Raw genomic sequence first — 19,362 nt, 5'->3', positions numbered from 1 at the left:
TCCTAACATCATACACAGAAATAAATTCAAAATGGATTAAAGACCTAAATATAAGACCAGATACAATAAAACTCTTGGGGGAAAACGTAGGCCAAACACTCTCTGACATTAACCACAGCAATATCTTCTCAGATCCACCTCCTAGAGTAATGACAATAAAAACAAAAATAAACAAATAGGACTTAATTAAACGTAAAAGTTTCTGCACAGCACATGAAAACAAAAAGACAACAAAACGAAAAGACAACCCACAGAATGGGAGAAAATATTTACAAATGAAGCAACTGACAAGGATTAATCTCCAAAATTTGTAAACACCACATGCAGCTCAATACTAAAAAAACAAACAACCCCATCAAAAAAAAGGGCACAAGATCTAAACAGACAATTCTCCAACGAAGACATACAGTTGGATGCATTTCTGCTGCACCACAGCGGTAACTCCCTCTTCTTGCCTTCTTGCCTAACATCTTCCTATATGTCTCTGCTGCCTACAGAGTGTTTGCAAGGTATACACGTCTCTTTGGAGTCTGACCCCTGCTCCTTTGCCTTTCTCTCTAGTACAAGATCCAGATGCAGTTGTTCTGGACCTCTTGCCCATTCCTAAATATATGCTGCATTTTCACATTTCTCTGTATTTGCACAAGCTGTTCCCTTCATCTGAATAACTTCTCCCTCCACCCTCTCCATCCCTGCTTAGTATGCTTGGAAATGCTGAACTTCCTTCCTTAACCTTAAGTCTCCGATTAAGCATTCTCTTCTCTGTGAAGTCTCCGGAAACATCGTGTTTAACCATGGGAACATGGTTATTGATGTTGACCATAAATGGCTTTGAAACGTGGGTCTTCCCTGATACAGTGCATAAATAATCTTGATGAGCCTTTAAAAATCAATGATAATATGAGCTTCACAAATTTGTTAGATAAGATTACATGTGATAAATGATAAAAGAAGTGAATGAGGTAAAATGCCAGTACTGGAACAATCAACAGGTTACTGAGGATAAGCATAGCTTTTCCTAGAACTGAGAACATTTTTTTCATGCTTCCATCAAACTATGTATTGTGAATATTTGCTACTCAAATTGTGATTCTTGGGCCAATGTCAATAGGAGCTCATTAAACATGTGGAATCTCAGGCCCCACCCCAAACTCTAAAGTCAAATCCACATTTTGACAAGATCCCCAGGTGATTAAATTATCCCCAGGTGACATGCACATTAAAGCTTGAGAAGAGCTGCTAGAGAACCGTATTATCTTTTTTTTTAAATTTTCTTTTATAAAATTTTAAAATGATTTTTACTTTCTCCATTATAGTTGGTTTACAGTGTTCTGTCAATTTCTACTGTATAGTGTAATGACCCAGTCACAAATATACATACTTTCTTTTCCTCACATTATCCTCCACCATGTTCCATCATAAGTGACCAGATATAGCTCCCTGTGCTATACAGCAGGATTTCATTGCTTATCCACTCCAAATGCAATAGTCTGTATCTATTAACCCCAAATTCCCAGTCCATCCCACTCCCTCCCCCTCCCCCTTGGCAACCACAAGTCTGTTCTCCAAGTCCATGAGTTTCTTTTCTATGGAAAACTTCATTTGTGCCATATATTAGATTCCAGATATAAGTGTTACCATATGGTATTTGTCCTTCTTTTTCTGACTTACTTCACTTAGTATGAGAGTCTCAAGTTCCATCCATGTTGAGACATGGCATTATTTTGTTCTTTTTTATGGCTGAGTAGTATTCCTCATCTTCTTAATCCATTCATCTACTGATGAACATTTAGGTTGTTTCCATGCCTTGGCTATTGTGAATAGTGCTGCAGTGAACATATGGGTGCATGTATCTTTTTCAAAGAAAGTTTTGTCTGGATATATGCCCAGGAGTGGTGTTGCTGGGCCATATAGTAGTTCTATCTTTAGTTTTCTGAGGTACCTCCATACTGTTTTCCATAGTGATTGTACCAATTTACATTCCTGCTAACACCGAAAACAGTATTTTCAATAACTTTCTCAGATAAATTAGGGAGTTTGGTATGGTGTCTTCTTTATATGTTTAAGTTTTGGATTCCAAATTTCATATATATAGACAAGTATTGTAGAAACTATAATCCAGTTCCCAGGTTGGAGACTTTTTAATATATTTCCAAAAAATGTTTTAAGCCTCTCTTTTAATGAAGAGATAAATGTTACAAATACATTTACATTTCCTTTACATTCACCTTCCCTGCCTCCCTCCTCGAAGGTCATCACCCTTGTGAGGTTTGGCAGCATCATTGCCAGGCAGGCCGTTGCCATTTACCACTTATTTATGTTTCCATGGGATGTTATTAATATTTAAGCATCTACCTCTTTGGAAGGCCCTCCATGCAAACCCAGGACACAGCCTGAAAACCTAATTCAGTAAGAGCAATTAATACAAAGTATCACCTCGGTGTGAGGGAAGGGCTTTCTAGCTTAATCCCAGGAGAGAATTTAGGTTCTAGAACTGGGAGAATGGATAGAAAAACAAAAAGGAATGGTTGGGCAACATTTGTTTTGGGAATGTCTCAAGATAAGAACTGGACATGGGAGAATTTGATTTTCTATTGAGCGGCTTCAATCTTGGAGCAAAATGATAGTACTGGTGGTCAGTATTCAATTTCACCATTTTGTTCTCCTTTTCTTTTTTAAGGAAGCAATGTTGACCAACTTTCACTACACCTTGTCATTAGATACTGCTCCACTTGAGAGAGAGAGAGGCAGCTGCCAGGTGTGAGGTCTGACCTAGCCAGGGGGGAAGGTTCTGATTCGATTTGATTCTCCTCAGAGAATAGAGCTGGCCCTGCCTGGAAGGAAAAATGGCCAAGGGAGAGAAAGGAATCTAGATGAGGGGACGGGCAGGGAAGTGGCCCTACTAACACCCTGCCTATTCTTTCCTTTACTCTCATCCTCTAATTTTCCTATCCAGCTATTTTTCCAGAAAATTCTCCCTCCCTTCGTCCAATTCTGACTCTATCAGGGTCTTCGGAAGATATGTGCCGGAACCAGTTCTGGAGAAAATTTACTAGTAAGCCAAGAAAAGATAGTTAAAATGACCATAAAATACCTTGGAAGAGTTTTAAATCCAAGGGGAAGTGGTTGGAATACGTTCAAAATGACTGTAACTTTGTTCAATGCTAAGCAGCTTTAATTCTCTAAATATATCTTAGGCATAACTTATTCTGTTTTGGGGCAACTTTTGAACACCAGAAGTAACAGTACCACAGACAAAAAAAGGAGCATTTTTGCACCTTAAAAAAAAAAAGCGCAATGGATTTTGGAATTCCAGACTTCTGAAAACTCTAGTAAGAACCTAGAATCCAGAAGTTCCCATCGTGGCGCAGTGGTTAACGAATCCGACTAGGAACCATGAGGTTGCGTGTTCGATCCCTGCCCTTGCTCAGTGGGTTAACGATCCGGCGTTGTCGTGAGCTGTGGTGTAGGTTGCAGACGCGGCTCGGATCCGCATTGCTGTGGCTGTGGCGTAGGCCGGTGGCTGCAGCTCGGATTCAACCCCTAGCCTGGGAACCTCCATATGCCGCGGGAGTGGCCCAAGAAATAGCAAAAAAAAAAAAAGAACCTAGAATCCAGATATTTGCACTCCATGCAAAGGTAAAATCTTTACTCCATTGGGAATATGCAGCATTTCAAAAAGCATCATAAAAATTATACATGTACTCATCATAAAACTGTGCAGGATAATGGAAACATAATAAAAACTTGGGAACTGGGATAATCTACATTATATGCATTATCTTTTGTTAAACATTATGTGCAACCTTCTGCTAGTCAAGTTTGACTAGTCGCTGTGGAGGAGAATATAGGAATTTGGTGGTGGTGGCAGGAGAGTGAACCAAAGGTATTACAGGTGGAAGAGTGCACTGGACCACTAGCTTAGATGTTTATTAGGATGTCTGATTCTGGGATATGTTTGCCCCATCTTTCTTCTATAAACTCTTACCGACAGGGAGTCATAGTGACAGGCTGTCCTCACCTGTGTTAAGATGGAAGATGAATGGCACCAACCTGTAAAGTTTATTATTATTATTATTTATTCTTACTATCATTTTGTTTTCTGGAGTCTTTGTTCTTGACACGGTCTGAATTTCCAAGGGTATAATTTAGACATATCAGGATTTCATTATATTCGCTTTTCCTCCCTGTTCACAGAACCCTCCTAGGAAAGCAAACTAAATGCTCTACAGGGAACACAATACAGAAAATGTTCAGGATTTTGATGTTTGTGGAAACGATGCTAACTTTTGCACTTAAAATTTGTTTTTCAAAGAGAGGCTCATTTCAGTAGAGCCCCACCCCTTTGGTAAGCTTGTAGTTATTTTTGATGTAACGCCTATGTGATACCTGAACAGTCGCAACTTGTCCTAAGCTGCATTTAGGCTTTCAGACTCTCTTTTAAAGCTCTGTTTATTTTCATTAAGCCTCTTCTTTTTAGCTCAGGTGATGTGTTGGTGTTTAGAAATGTATAACTTTGGCTTCCTTGGCTATTTTCTTCTCATGCAGATTTTATGCTGATAAATGTGCACTAAAGGGCATTTGTATAATTGCTTGTTTAATCTGGAAGCTGAGAGCACTTTGTATGCTCCTCAGCAGCAGTTTCCAGCTCAGGTATTAATAGTGTTTTTTAATGAGTTGATGAGGTTGATATTGATGATGGTGATGAAAAAAAAAAAGGAGAATAAAATTAGTACAGTGAGATTTAGGAACAGAGCAAAAGTATTGTTTTTATCTTTAAAGTGCTTTGCAGGAAAAGATCAGTTTTAGGCTTTCACTAAAAGAGAATGTCTGTGGCATTTATGATGTAAATATACTCATAACTACTTGCTTGTTCACTTAAAACAGGCATCGACCTGACTCTAGATGCTAGTTTAGTGGCTTTTTGTTCTTACCTGACATGAGACAAAAATCATCTTTCTGCATCATTGGGTAACTTAAAAACGAAACAATTATTTCTTAAAATTCATAGTTTATAGGGGGCCACTAGAGATTATAATAGTCTGTATTATTCCAAACAGAAGAGAATATATTTTGCTTTTAAGAAATCTGTAATAAAGATTACTTTCAGCTAGTCTAGGATACAAATGTTACCAAACAATTTCCTTGATTTTACTGTTTTGGCTCTTGGTATGGAAATGATCATCTAGGAGTTCCCTTTGTGGTGCAGTGGAAAAGAAGCCAACTAGTATCTCTGAGGATGTGGGTTCGATCCCCGGCCTCGCTCAGTGGGTTAAGGATCCAGAGTTGCTGTGAGCTGTGGTATAGGTTGCATACGTGGCTCAGACCCGTGTTGCTGTGGCTGTGGTGTAGGCCAGCAGCTACAGCTCTGATTTGACACCTAGCCGGGGAACTTCCATATGACCTGAGTGCGGTCCTACAAAGCCAAAAAAAAAAAAAAAAAGAAAAGAAAAGAAATGATCATATATGCTTGTGGAGTTCTTTGTCTCCAAATGTTCCTAAAAGTATTACAATATTGCTCCTTTCCTCAAGTGTGCCAGGAAAGCTTGTCATTGTTATTGCTATATATTGTAAATCAGTTTTATTTTTTTTTTTCATAATCTGCTATGATTATTGGTCCATTAGCCCTGCTACTTGTGTCTGTAGTATCTATTTTTTTTTCCCTTCTAGTTTTCCATAAGGTGAATGAGAACCTGGCTGAGGACCTAGAAGGGTGAGGAGCTGAGTATTTGGATGTGTGGCCCTGGGTTCTTTCCATCCTTTTCTGTTCTTTATTACTAGACCGTGCTCAGGTGTGAAACATCTACCCTTGCATCACACGGGGTGACTATAAAAAGTGAGAGGGTCAGGGCCCTGCCTTACATGTTAGCTTGAATCGGAATGTGTGGTGGTGGGGCCGGGGTTGTATACATTTTAACAAATTCCCTAATGACTCCTGCATATTAATGTGAAGAACTTCTAGACTTTCATTTTTTTTTTTTTGGTCTCTCTTTTTTTTGCCTTTTCTAGGGCCTCTCCCACAGCATATGGAGGTTCCCAGGCTAGGGGTCTAATTGGAGCTACAGCTGCCGGCCTACACCATAGCCACAGCAATGCCAGATCCAAGCTGCATCTGCGACCTACACCACAGCTCAGCTCATGGCAACGCCGGATCCTTAACCCACTGAGCAAGGCCAGGGATCAAACTCGCAACCTCGTGGTTCCTAGTTGGATTTGTTAACCACTAAGCCACGATGAGAACTCCTAGACTTTCATTTTGACTGCAAAATATAGCTGGTCAGTAGTACAGCCTATTATTACTATTATTATTATTATTATTGTTATTATGATTGGCCTCTTCCTTGGCATATGGAAGTTCCTGGGCCAGATATTGAACCCAGACCACAGCAGTGACAACACTAGATTCTTAACCTGATGAGCCACGATGGAATTTCAGTACAGCCTCTTAGACTCCAGCCAATCCATGATTAGGAAAACTTGAAGCAATATTGTGCTAGATTGGACTGGAGTTTGCTAGGTTGTCCAGAGGTTCATTTTAAATGATATCTGACGCCTTTGTAGGGTGAGGAAGGGTTGGAGCTAGTGGGACAGTCTTTCTGGCTTGGTTAATTTGTCTCATCCTCTACCTAGACTTAATCTGGCTTATCCCTTACTGTTCTTTGCAGCTCCAGTGGGAAGTCATCAGATTGTTCTGGGTCTATTCAATGGCAGCCTAGGAATGGAATATAGCATCTTCTCTGAGAAATAAGAGGGAAGACACTAAAGCAGTGATAATATAAAAACTATATGAGTTTTGCTCCTTCCTCCCAGCTAAGCTAGACATTTATGTGCAACTGTATTTATTCTTTACTTTTTCCCGTTTTTCAAATGGAAAAAGTGACATTACTGACATCCCCCCAGCTAGTGCTCTTCCCTCCCTCTGTGCCCTAGACCCCATTTTCCTTATTATCTAGGTGGATTTGATTTATTGATCAGCTCTATTTCCTGGATCGATACTTTCTTCTTATTGGCGCCTCCTTCTCACATTTGTATCATGCTCAAATCTTCCTCATCTTTTCTGAACCATTCTCTAAGATCGCCTTTATTTCTCTCTTCCACTACTGGTCCAACTGGATGAAAACATGATCTATATTTGCCCCTCAATTCCTCCTCCTCCACTTTTTTCCTCGGCCCACTATAATTTGATTATGAGGCAATCACTGGGATTGCTTTGCCAGTCACCAAAGGTCTCTGAATGCTAAATCCAATAGGCCTTTCTCAGTCTTTCTCTTCTTTGTTACCTTGGCAGCATGTGATATCATTGCCATCGTCTGTCCTGTAATCCTGCTTTCTTACTGAAGAGGCGCCCTTAACTCCCCACCTCCACCCCCATATGCCACTCTGTTATTCTGGCCACACTGCACACAGTTCAGCTCTTTGAGTAACACAGACTCTTTCATCTGATCCTTCTCATTTGCTCTTTCGTCTATCTATAGCTGTTTCTCTCCACTTCACTGAATGCCTCCACCTCCCTTCCATAGCTCTTTCTCTATGACTTCAATTCTGGGTAAGTTGTTCTTCCCATTTGCTCCCACAGAGCTCCTTACATGGTACTTTTAAAATGAACTTTCATTATTATTTGTCCATTTTCCTCATTAGGTAGAAATTGCATTCAGCTAAGGATTGTCAATTGTCTCACTGATTTTTCTTCAGCCCCTAGTATTCTATGAGAGTGACTGGGATAGGGGTCAGATAGGAACATAATCAATATACATTGAATACTTGGTGACCTCTATGGGAAAAAAAACCTGAAAGAGAATGGATGCATGTATATATATAACGGATTCACTTTGATATACACCTGAAAAAACTAACATAGCATTGTAAGTCAACTATACTTGACTATAAATGAACATATATGTAGGATAAATGTGTGTGTATATATATAGGATAAATGAATAGAAATACACATGTACTTGCACATACACACACATCTATAGTCTATGGATACTGTGGGAAATCTAATTGAGTATGTGACAACATGTCATCTCTAGGCTATAGTTTTTAACTGTGAAGATAACGTTCACAAAAGATTGTAGTAAAGGATAGTAAATGTTGGAGAGAAATGGATGATAAAATAATATACATGTTAAGAAAAGGGCAATTACACCCTCATCTGAGGTGAGCAGTATATAGAGGAAAAAATTTTTTAAACTCACCCTTAAAGAATCATAGAGTTTTAATAGGGAGATATCATTTAGAAGATGTTTCCTTAGAGAGGCACAGAGGAGTCGAAAAATATAGAGCAAAATTGAGAGTGACCAGCCAGGTAGGCAGCTGGACCAAAGACGTTTAAGCAAGAATAAAAGGAAAGCCTGGGAAAGTTGGCAGGGTGTAGAAGTTTGTAAAACGATTCTTTAGTAAGTGGAAACCGCTAAGATACTGAACTTCACATTTTTTTCTCATGATAAAATATAAAATTATTAATCACATTTTCTTTTGCCCCAAAACATGCAGTTATTAATGCAGCCAGCTTCAGCTAATCTCTGAGCACTATCTCTAAGAGAAATCCTGTATCTCAGAGTTCTCTTTCCATGGAACCAATTATATGCTGCTTCTGTAAATGAAATGATTGTCCTGGACAATTATCGTTTTGCTACTTAAAATTTTCAATGAAAATTAAAAAAATTACCATGATGTCTAACCACTGCAGCTACCCCTGCCATAGTCTTGTTTTGCCTGACAATTATGTAGTTTTATCAAATAATTGAATTAACACGAAACACATCATTCCAGATAATTAGGGAATTGTTGAATGAGTGGCAATCCTAATTTCAATTCCTGCAACACATGCAAATGTTCTCCTTTGGAACCTGGTACTAAATCATGAATTTTTGCCATCCCTCCACAAATTTTATATTCAGGTCTATTTGAATTCACTTTGTAATATTATTTATATGTTAGCTGAGTGGTTTAATAAGCTTAGATATATCCTTAAACATTATCGTCCCATGATCGATTTAAATGTGATTTTAAAACCCAAATTTAGTTACTTTGCACATTTTCCTTGTATGTTTGGAAGTGCTGATAGCTTTTTGATGAATGAGTACTTTTATTCTTTTTATCTTGGTCTACAGAATAATTCCAAGAGTAGCTGATTCAAGCCAACTCTCTAGTCTTCAGGTTTTGGATCCCTTAGTCACTTCCTTATACTTTTTTTTTTTTTTTTTTTTTTTTGTCTTTTAGGGCCCTACCCACAGCATATGGAAATTCCCAGACTAGGGGTTGAAGCTGCCAGCCTACACCACAGCCACAGCAATGCCAGATCCAAGCTGCATCTGTGACCTACACCACAGCTCATGGCAACATTGGATTCTTAACCAACTGAGTGAGGCCAGGGATCGAACCTGCATCCTCATGGATACTAGTCAGATTCCTTTCCGCTGAGCCACGATGGGGACTCCTTTCTTGTACTCTTAAAAGGTGCATTTCTATGTTATTGAGATATTTAGCACAAACGTTCTCCTAAGGAAATCCATATGTGTGCTTTTGGAAAGACCAGCTTTGGGAGGCTGCCATGGCAGTGCTGGCCAGATTAGTCAAGGAAGTTACAAACTGCACCAATTACATGAAAATGCATTTTCTCTTCTTCCTTAAAAATTCTCCTCCCCCGCCCCAGCCTTGGGATACTCAGAAGTGGGAAGGAGAGAAGGCGAGTAAATGCAAAAGCATAGCTGCCATTTTCTTTTTCCAGAGACACCATTCGGGCTGGAGCTGGAATGAGGAGAGATGATTTGGACTGGAGATGAAGGTTTTAAGTTAAATTCATTTAAAATTCTAAAAATCTAAAGTAAATCTTAGTTTCCAAAATGATTATTGTTTTAGCTGGAAATGCCTGGATAGCTGCTGGCATATACTGGATACATCACCACAGTGAGAGATCTGGAAGGGCATTTTGGAGACAGTGGTGGAAGAAAGAAAAAGCTCTTTTCTATTTGCATTCTATCCAGTCCTATCCATTTAATTTGTCTGCAATGATACAGACAACATTTGGTACACTGGAGTTATCTTTGTAATTACATAACTGAAAAAAAGTCAGCCTCCAAATTATCTTAATTCTTCTCTCCCTCTTCTTGTTCCTCCCTGTTTTCCTTCTTTTTGCTTCCTCCCTTTTTTTCCTTCCTCCTTCCTTCACTCTTTCCTTCCAAACTTCCGAAAATATGGAGACCATACTCTGTGTCAGACACCGTACTAGGTGTTAGGGATACACAAGGGAAAATGACAGAAGCAATCTTTGTCCTCATAGAGTTTATGTTCTAGTATCAGAAAATAGACAGTTCATAGTGGCTCTGAGCTGAGACTGAATGCATTGAGGGAGCATGCCATAAGAATATTTAGTAAAGAGTATATCATGTGGAGGGAAAAGTAAATATAAAACCCCTTAAACTAAAGTGTGATCAGCAGCCTTGCAGAAAAGCGGAAACCCAAAGAGATATGGCGGAAAGTGTGAAAAATTAGGAAAGTGAGGTGGTAGGAGGGTAGATGATGTAGAACCTTGGGTCTTTAGGTTGTATTCCAAGTGTGATGGAAAGACATTGGATGGTTCCAATAATTGATACAATCCGATTTGGGTTCTAAATACATATATAGACCTTAGAGAGATGAAAGTGGAAGCTGAATGAATGGTTTGGAAGCTATACTGGTGGTTCAGGCAAGAGCTGATTCATCTTGACTGAGATGTGAGGAGACATGATTGGATTCTGGCTCTAGTTTGAAGATGGAGCTGATAGAATGTGCTGACCGATTAGATGCAAGATATGCAAAATAGAAGTCAAGGATGATTCCCCAAGTTTGTTTATGCACTTGCTTATCTTCAAGAGTAATTGGCAGAATCCTGGTGTCGATGACTGTGATACAAAAGATAACAGAAAGAGCAGGTTAGAGGAAAAATCAAGAGTTCAGTTTTTGTTATATTAAGTTTGAGATGCCTATTAAACATGCTCCTTGAGGTATACGATCTGGAGTTAGGAGAGGTAGGATAGGATATGTAAATTTGGGAGCCATTAGTTTATAGTCTGTATTTAAAGCTAAAGGATTGCAGTTGACCGCCTGGGGATCAGGGAGTTAGAGAAGAGAAGCGGCTTAAGAGCTGAGCTTGGCACATGCCAGCAGATAGAGAAGGGGAAATGTATCCATCATTGTATCCATCAATGGAGACTCAGAAAATATGTCCAGTGATTTCCTAAAAGCCAAATCAAGAAACCATTTCAGAAGGAGTTAACCTGATCAGTTAGTTGTTAAATGCCATGAAGCAATTAAGTTAGATGAGGACTAACTGAATGTCTTTGGATCTGTAGACGTGGACATTATTGGTGACTTTGATGAAAGGGGTTTCAGTGAAATGATAGAATTGAAAGCTTGATTGAAGTCAGTTCATGGGATGATGGGCAGACTGGCAACAGGGAGCGCCCATGGGTAATCCTTTAGAAGAGGATGGAGGAGAGATTGGAAAGAATTGCAGAGAAGTGGAGTGGTAGCTGCAGCTGACGACAGATCAAAAGAAGCCTTGTTTTTAGATCAGTAATGTTAACAAAATCTTTGTGTGCTGGTGGTGATAATGATGTGGAAGAGGAAGGCACAGTTATAGAAACAAAGTAGGTGAAAAGGTAAAAGGGGGATGAGATATAATGAATAGTATTATCTTTGATGTAAACAACGACATCAGTTATGTCCTGCATTAACAGAAGAATACAGATGCTATATACCTGCTGTTAAGTGTATCAGGCCACATAGACCATGGAAAAGCCCTCTGTCAATGGAAAATTCCTAATGAACGCAAGGGCTTATATTTAGTTGTCGCATTTATTGTTCAGATCGTCATGTCACCTATGCGTGACAGATCCATTGGCATATGAATTTGCTGGAGAAAGGTGGCAGAAGCCAGTATTCTTATATGTTTATGTGAACACATAGCTTTTATATAATTAGATCAGCAACACATGTTGGAGCATCTTTGATGTACGAGGTACTGATTTAGGCACTGGGGATACAGTGATGAAAAAGACAAAATCACTGCTCATAAGGATCTTCCATTCCACGAAAGGGAGACTATGAATGGATGTATAAATAAAGGAACGTGATATTTTCTTGTTAAAAATAGGGAAGTGTAATAAGGAGACATCGATCTCATTCTTTTGAGATTGAATTTATGAAATAGGGGGCCCATGTGCTCCAGAAACACAAAAAGTGTTCTGATCATGGTGAAAGTAATTGTCTTTCATTCTCACAAACTTGTAAAACAGGTGCATCGAGACAAAAATAACTCCCACTTTTCAGACAAAAAAGTGCCATCTTAGGGAATTAAGCACAAGTGTAAAAGGAAGACTCCAATACAGATATTTTGGCTACAAACTTATCACTCTCTTTATGATGGCAGGAAAATGTAAGTGTCATAAATTAAATATGATTATTATCCACTTCAAAGATTCTCATATATATTAAAAAATGGACAATTATAAACACACAAGGATTAATATCTTTCAAATTTCAATAAGGTATAGGAAGTTTGGGTTTGTACTTCTTAAGAAATATATAAAACTTTGTAGTACTGATCAATCTTCTGCAAAGATATCCTTTTAGGTTGTGTGAAATTTATTTTTTTATGCCATGTCTTAAATTATTTCATTTTACTACCTTTATTCTTCATCATGTATCTTAAACCCTAATGTTGGCTGAGGGAAAAGTCATTTATAAAGTCTTTTTTTTTTTTTTTTTTTTTTGCAGACTACAGTGAGAGATTTTCCTAAATAGAGAGATAAATATTTTAAACTAATACCCTCTAAAATTTCCCTTTGGAAACATGAAACCAATTGGGGAATATAAATGTGCTATACTAGGCTGTTGGCTAAGCAACTCTAAAGCCACAGAGTCCTTGTTAACTAAATGCTAAAGCAATGGATAAAAAAAGTATGATTGCTTTAATACCTTCTTTTTCCTTGTACTTAAACTAGACAACAATCTGGATCTGAAAGACAATTTTATCTTTTAAGCTCCTGAAAATTTTGAGTCATTGGTATTTGTGCCGCTAATTAGATGCCATGGAAATTTGACATTTATTTTCCAAACCTTCTGATTGTGGTAAAACTAAATAAAGCTTTAATTATTAAAATTGTAATGTTTTTAAAAAGGACTCTGTGTAATATTCTAGGCTGCCTTTCTTCACCACCGTTTTGTAGATGTAAGCTCTGGTTTTTTAAATGCTTTGACAGATGTGAAAATGCACAGTGTTTTTGATGATAATGGTGAGTAATACAGTAATTTTATGAATATGAAGCAACTGAGGATCAAATGGCTTAATACGGGCTTTTTTGGGGGGTTCCAGACTTTTGGTAATCGGATGCATCCACTTTGGGGAAGTCAAATATCACAGAGAGTGTCTAAAATCTTTGTCTGAAAGTCTTTTTGTTCTTAACTGTCAGAGAATATAAAAAATCAGCTGTGGTATTTTTCAGAACTATCCAATTTCAAATGCCCTTTTATTCAGTGCTTTTATGACCAGTTGCTTGACAACATATAGATATGGTTACTTCACGTATCTGTTCCTGTGCTATTGGTGTTGGCCTATTCTTCTGGACGTATGCTAATACACAGTAATTCCCAACCTACAGATTTTAAACTGGTTTTACTCTTTTGCCTTTTCACAAATATTAGAGATTGTTGTATCTAAAAAAAATTCTACTACACACTATTTGAAATGTATTTTGAGACAAGGTTATAGTTTAGAGGTGTAATGCTTTGGGTGTGCCTTAATGGAGGTTTGGTATTTGTTACACATTAAACATGATATATGCCAACTTAAGCTTTAAAAAACCCTTCTCTGTTCCTGTGTTAATTTGAATATGTGAGAGTGCATTTTTGTTGTTCTAAATACACTGAAGTTTTCAAAGTAGAGGCCTTTAAAATATAATCATAGATCATTTCAAATTATAGAACATTTCAAATATAATTGGTAATTATAGTACAATATCAAATTTATTTAAATAGTAACTGTGACCTTTGACCTCCTCTTTGGGCTTTTGTATCTGTTTTGTTGCTTAGGCAGTGTTAGGGATACACATACACACAGTTGCTTTTCTTTGCATTTACAAATTTTTATAGGATATTTTATACACCTAGATAAGAACATACATTTATGGTATGGCCACCTAATGTATCTAATATTTGGAGCACATTGGAGAAAGATGTCCATATGAATATTTTTCACTATATGTTATTAATTACGTCATTGTCGTCATTATCATAGGAGAGAATAGATTAATAATGTAGTAAATCAAGACTAGAAGAAAAATGTGAGAGTAACACCACACAAATTTATGCAAATAACTGAATGTAAAATAACCACTTACTAGATCTTCAAGGTTTAGCAAATACCTTAAAAACCAAATGTTTAAACTCTTTAACTTGGCGGAGAGAGTGACTTAGAAGACAGTTCCAGGTTAAAGCAGTTGTCTGTTTGAACTAAAAACAACGTGCGTGGGGGTCCTAAGCAACTCGAAGGGATTATTTTTTCCTTTTAAGAAAAACACCACCTTGTGGATCACCAAGTCGAGATTTGTACAAAGAAAAACTCGTTCAGGTCTGAGACCGAGAGCTGATACATTTCAAGGAGGACCGGCCGGCTGCACTTGTGAGCGGTGACAGATCTCTGTGAAATATAATCCTGATTAAAAATGCATGTGTGAAACCTCTTCGAATAAAGCACTGTGTCCAACAGCATTTTTTTGAGCTCCTGCATGTAAGAAGGGAAGGCTAATGTGGCCACTCTTGTCCTATTTACCCCCTCGTTTGCTGGCTGCTGTACATTTCTGAAATTGCCTCCCTGACTTTGAACTAGCCAGCGTTGTATTTTTCTGTTAAAAAGTCATTGGTAGTAATGAATTCAGAAATTCAGAAATTCAGCACACACCCATGCACACATGGCCTCTTTATAAATATGTCCGAATCGAAGTACTGCGCTAAGTGATGGAAAGTAGTGATTTAGATGAACATCAATGACTGCGATTTCTAGGACTCTGCTACGCCTAAGTCACGTCAAATAAAAAGAGGCATATGTGTACACCTACTTCACACAGATTAGCAGCGCTATTGTTGCAAGGCTATTACTCTTGCAGGGCCAAAGCTTTAATCAACTATCGAACAATTTTGAGTGTGTATTTAAGCCAATTTTCTTCATTGGGGGTCCAGATTTGTGGGAATTCAGGTATAAAGCCTGGGAGGTTTCTAAAATAGAGATGAGGTATATCTGTCTAGTTAAAAGTACAAGTAACTAATGCTACTATGGAGGTGTCTGGTAAAATCTGAGCAAGCCAAGTTGCCTTTGTGCCCATGTGCTTGTTACAACTCTGTATGATTTTGATCCTATGATTATGGCTTAGAATGCCTAATTATGGCCATGTCTTTTGTTGGGATCTAAAAGATGGGCATAAACCATGCAGACAATTACTTCTTTAAAACCTTAGGAAATGAGAAACTGGGGAGAAAACTCTATAAAAACACCCAGTGGAGTAACACAGAGTGTGATCGAGGTTTGTCTGCAATCGCACGTCTCTAGTTAGTCGTGTAACTGTGATACACACAGACAGACATGGACACAGATGCACACACACACATACAAAACATAATTTATACATATATGAAACAAATATATCATAAACAGTTATTTATTGAGAGTCCTCTATGGGCTCTCTGACTGTAATAGGTAGTGCTTTCTAGACTTCCCTGAATATTTATTTATTCGCTATTTTAAAAGAGAGAGCTAGAGCATTTTATTTGATATCACCTATAAAAAAAAGGTGAGCTGGAGTTTTGCATAAAAAGAACGCCCAACTGAGAACATTTGAATGTGACGTCTGTAAATAAAGTGCAATTCGCTGAATCTGCATTTTGTAAACTCTGTTTGAATTTCTTTGTCCTGCTTCCTTTTGCAGGCCTCCGCTAAACACACTGTTCCTTTAGGGTCCTTGACAATTCTTTGCAGGAAAAAATGAAAATTAACTCACAAATGCTGTGCATTTCACATGCGGGGTCTGAGTTTCTTCTCAATTACGCAATCCTCAAAATATACAAGATTTTAAGAGATCTAATTTTATACAACCAAGAGAACAGGTGAGAGGAAGGTCTTTGCCTTCTGTGAGGCCTCAGAGCTGAAAACGTTATGTCCACAGTTACCCCCTCTTTTTAAACTTACGCAAGAATCACGTATTAATACTTCCTGACAGCACAGTTGCAGATACTCAATTTTAATTGAAATATTAAAATGAGTATAGTATGAGGGATAACTAACAGCACTTACCTGCCTTAAATTTGAGATTTAAACTTATTAGTGCTTAAGTTTTACATCTCTCCCAAATATTTGTCTGTATTTTCAATAATGCCTATTCCTATAGTAAAACGTCTTTAAAGTACATATATTTAATTATATATATTGTTATATATTTATTATAGTTAGTGATTTTCCTAAAATAAGTGTAATCACTTTTTGAGGGGTATAGAATATCCAGTTTCATGTCAACATAGACACCGTGAAATAGCGGATGAAATTCTACAACAAAATATGTTGCAAGTACAAACCAATGAATACAAATTACTGTCATTGAGAACAACAACAACAAAAAGCTTTCTAAAACCTTTAAGACCCTTGAATATTTTTTCTAATCCCCTGGTGCCTTTTAACAAGTGAAACTATTTTTTTTTATAAAATCATCAATGGCTTCTTCTTTAGATTTATTGGGAGCCTTACTTAAATGGAATATCTGTCCTTTGTGTTTCAACAATATACAAAGCTCTCTCATGTCTTAGTTCCCTAGTACACATGCACACACATGAAAATGCTTATAGAGAAGTTCATCAGAAGGAAAGCCTGATCACCTTTGTGTAAAATGTGATCCTCTACGTCTGGTGCAAATTTAGAAGGAGTAAAGCATACATGCATTTTTTTCTTTGCTGATATCCTCTTAGTAATGAACGCTTAGATATTAGAAGTGAAATGTAATTCATCCTTATCATTCTGTATATTTTACTTTATTTGCAATTAATTCTCTTGCTATATTACATCCATGTTAATATATGTTTTCTTAGAAATTCTAAGGAGAGTACTGCCTCTAATTTATTTCCCATCTTGACGTTGATTTAAGCAGGATTTAATACCCGTGATCTCCTTTCTTAGTTACAAATATACACAGTGAGTGTTCTGAGACTTGTAAGTGAACCTAGAATTCAGAAATGGGTTTTTATTACTCCTTTTGATTTAAAATTAATTAGTAATTATTAATGTAAAAATTCACAAGGAGAATTAGTAGTCTCAGGTTGCTATTTAATTCATTCTTGTTATTTTAAAACTTTAAGTTGTTATTGATATGGATATCAATGTTTTTGAGCAGCAATTTCTAGTATCAAAAGGTTATCTAATATTCATAGTTGGTTTGAAATCACTCTTGTGCACTGGTATGCGAATCATTTTTAAATTTCTTTTTTGATGTAGAGAAATTAAAAAAAATGTAGTCTACATGTTGTTAAAAGATTGCTTTTCATGATGTCAATTCCAGAGTTCAATAAAGACAATTATGATACTTTTTATGCCCATCAAATTGTAGTGTATTTAATTCTAGCTTCAAAAGTAGAAATTATTAGGATAAAAAAAACCACTCAATGGAATCACTGATAAGAATTGTCATTAAATGCTATTAAATGTCTGATATTTCAAATGTCCACTTTCATCCCCTTGAAAAAGACAATGTGTAAAACAAATGGATTGAGGGGAAAACAAAACCATAACTTTTAAACCAATTCCAACTCAAATTGAAATATAAATCGATCATAATTATACAACAGCTACAGGGATGAAAGCTACAGAGATGGAAGAGCAGAAGAGAAGAGAAAATGTTTCAAACATTGAAAAATTTATTTCAGTGCTTAAAGTCACATGTTGAGCACTTGCTTTTGAAGTGCAATTTAAAAATAATGACTGTTGTGAAAAAATAAATAAATACACAAATAAAAATAAAAATAATGACCGTTGTGACAATTTGGGGTGAAGCCCACCTCTGTTGTAGATCCGGACAGAGAATGCATGGTCTTCCCTAACTACAGTTTTTATACAATATATGAAATGACAAGATTTTGAGGTTTCCTTTTTAAATCCTTGTCCAGTGACACTGTGCTCACCACACAGTCCAGTAGCATATAATGTCCTCAGCAAACGGAATGTGAACTATTCAAGAAGCCCTGCATGTTAGAATGTGAATGCCGACCCTTGTTTCTGATTGCCCTGGTTTATATATGTTCCAGATAAGCAGCTGTGAGCCCTCAAAGGCCTTTAGTGACTGTTATTTGAATAACAAATTTAGAATCCCAAAAAACTATGTTTCCTCTTAACATTATCGCACAGGTACAGTGATGGTCACGCCCCTCCTGGCCCAGAGTCTTTAGTTAAATCATCAGTTTGTTAACTGCTGTTTGCCAAGTAAACCCTCCCTCTGGAATGAACTTCTTTAAAGCAAAATGAAATAAAATAAAGGTAAGTAAAAGTAAATAGATTTTCCTATTGAAAGTTATTACTTCAGGAATGAAGAAGATGGATATTGATCGGCACCATCCTTTGCCATTACTGTCAGGTCCACGTAGATGGCTAAGACACTTTATTCTAAGCAAACAGCTATTTTCTCTTCTGACATGGGATTCCAGTGAGAATTGAAAAAAGTAAAAGGTTTGTAAAAACATTTTTCTGTCCTTCTTACAGGGACAATTTATGTTGAAGTAACAGTTTCTGAGATACTTGCACCTGTTATTGATTTATTTCTTCTTTGTCATGGACAATCTCCTGTTTTATAATACAGTTACCCTTGTATACTGCTCCTAGGCAGTCATTTAGAAATAATTTTCAATGTGCCAATGTCCCAAGGGGCTCAAATATAGGGAGCATAGGAATAAAAAACCTAAATGAGAGTGTACATTTTCTAGGTGTTCTCTGGCACATGATGATAGTTGTGGTATCTCTTTGTAGCGCTAATAAAGGCAGGCTACCATGATGAGCTATTGTCATAACATTGCAAATGGAATTCTAAATCTATGGAGTCCCCATGGCTTCTGGTCAAATAATCCTTCCATATGACCTTGTGAATCCATGGAGTGGAAAACAGAAAAGAGTGTGCATAACGTAAACGTAAGGTAATCAAGTATAATTTATTATCATCAAATATGGGCTAAGTCTCTTTTGATAAGAAAGCACATCTGAGTCAAGAATCCAGTAAATCTAAGGAAAAACTTTTGCTTAAATCACTGAGGACCTTTGATATGCAACTATAAATTTGCACACCAGTGCATGTA

General features: G+C 37.2%; 2 long non-coding RNA genes across 13 annotated transcripts in view; one reads left to right on the top strand and one right to left on the bottom strand.

The window, feature by feature from the left end:
* Positions 1 to 19,362, bottom strand: part of LOC102158976 (uncharacterized) — a 928,007-nt gene that overhangs the window by 26,166 nt on the left and 882,479 nt on the right. The gene's annotated exons all lie outside the window — the stretch shown is intronic.
* LOC110261984 (uncharacterized) overlaps positions 1 to 19,362 on the top strand; it is a 229,611-nt gene that overhangs the window by 83,727 nt on the left and 126,522 nt on the right. For 3 of the 5 annotated variants that reach the window (XR_014813182.1, XR_014813183.1, XR_014813184.1), the window contains one exon: positions 18,425 to 18,553. The exons of the other annotated variants lie outside the window; for them this stretch is intronic. This is a non-coding gene — a long non-coding RNA (uncharacterized LOC110261984). The remainder of the gene's footprint in view (positions 1 to 18,424; positions 18,554 to 19,362) is intronic. 5 annotated transcript variants of the gene reach the window in all.

This window comes from Sus scrofa, chromosome 8 (genome assembly GCF_054392235.1).
Source record: "Sus scrofa isolate SSC_HxYL_T2T_F1_AM1 chromosome 8, Sscrofa_HxYL_maternal_Yorkshire_Landrace_v2.0, whole genome shotgun sequence".
Classification (NCBI taxonomy): Eukaryota; Metazoa; Chordata; class Mammalia; order Artiodactyla; family Suidae; genus Sus; species Sus scrofa.
The sequence above is the reverse complement of the archived record's forward strand: the minus strand, read 5'-3'. Positions and strand labels throughout refer to the sequence as shown.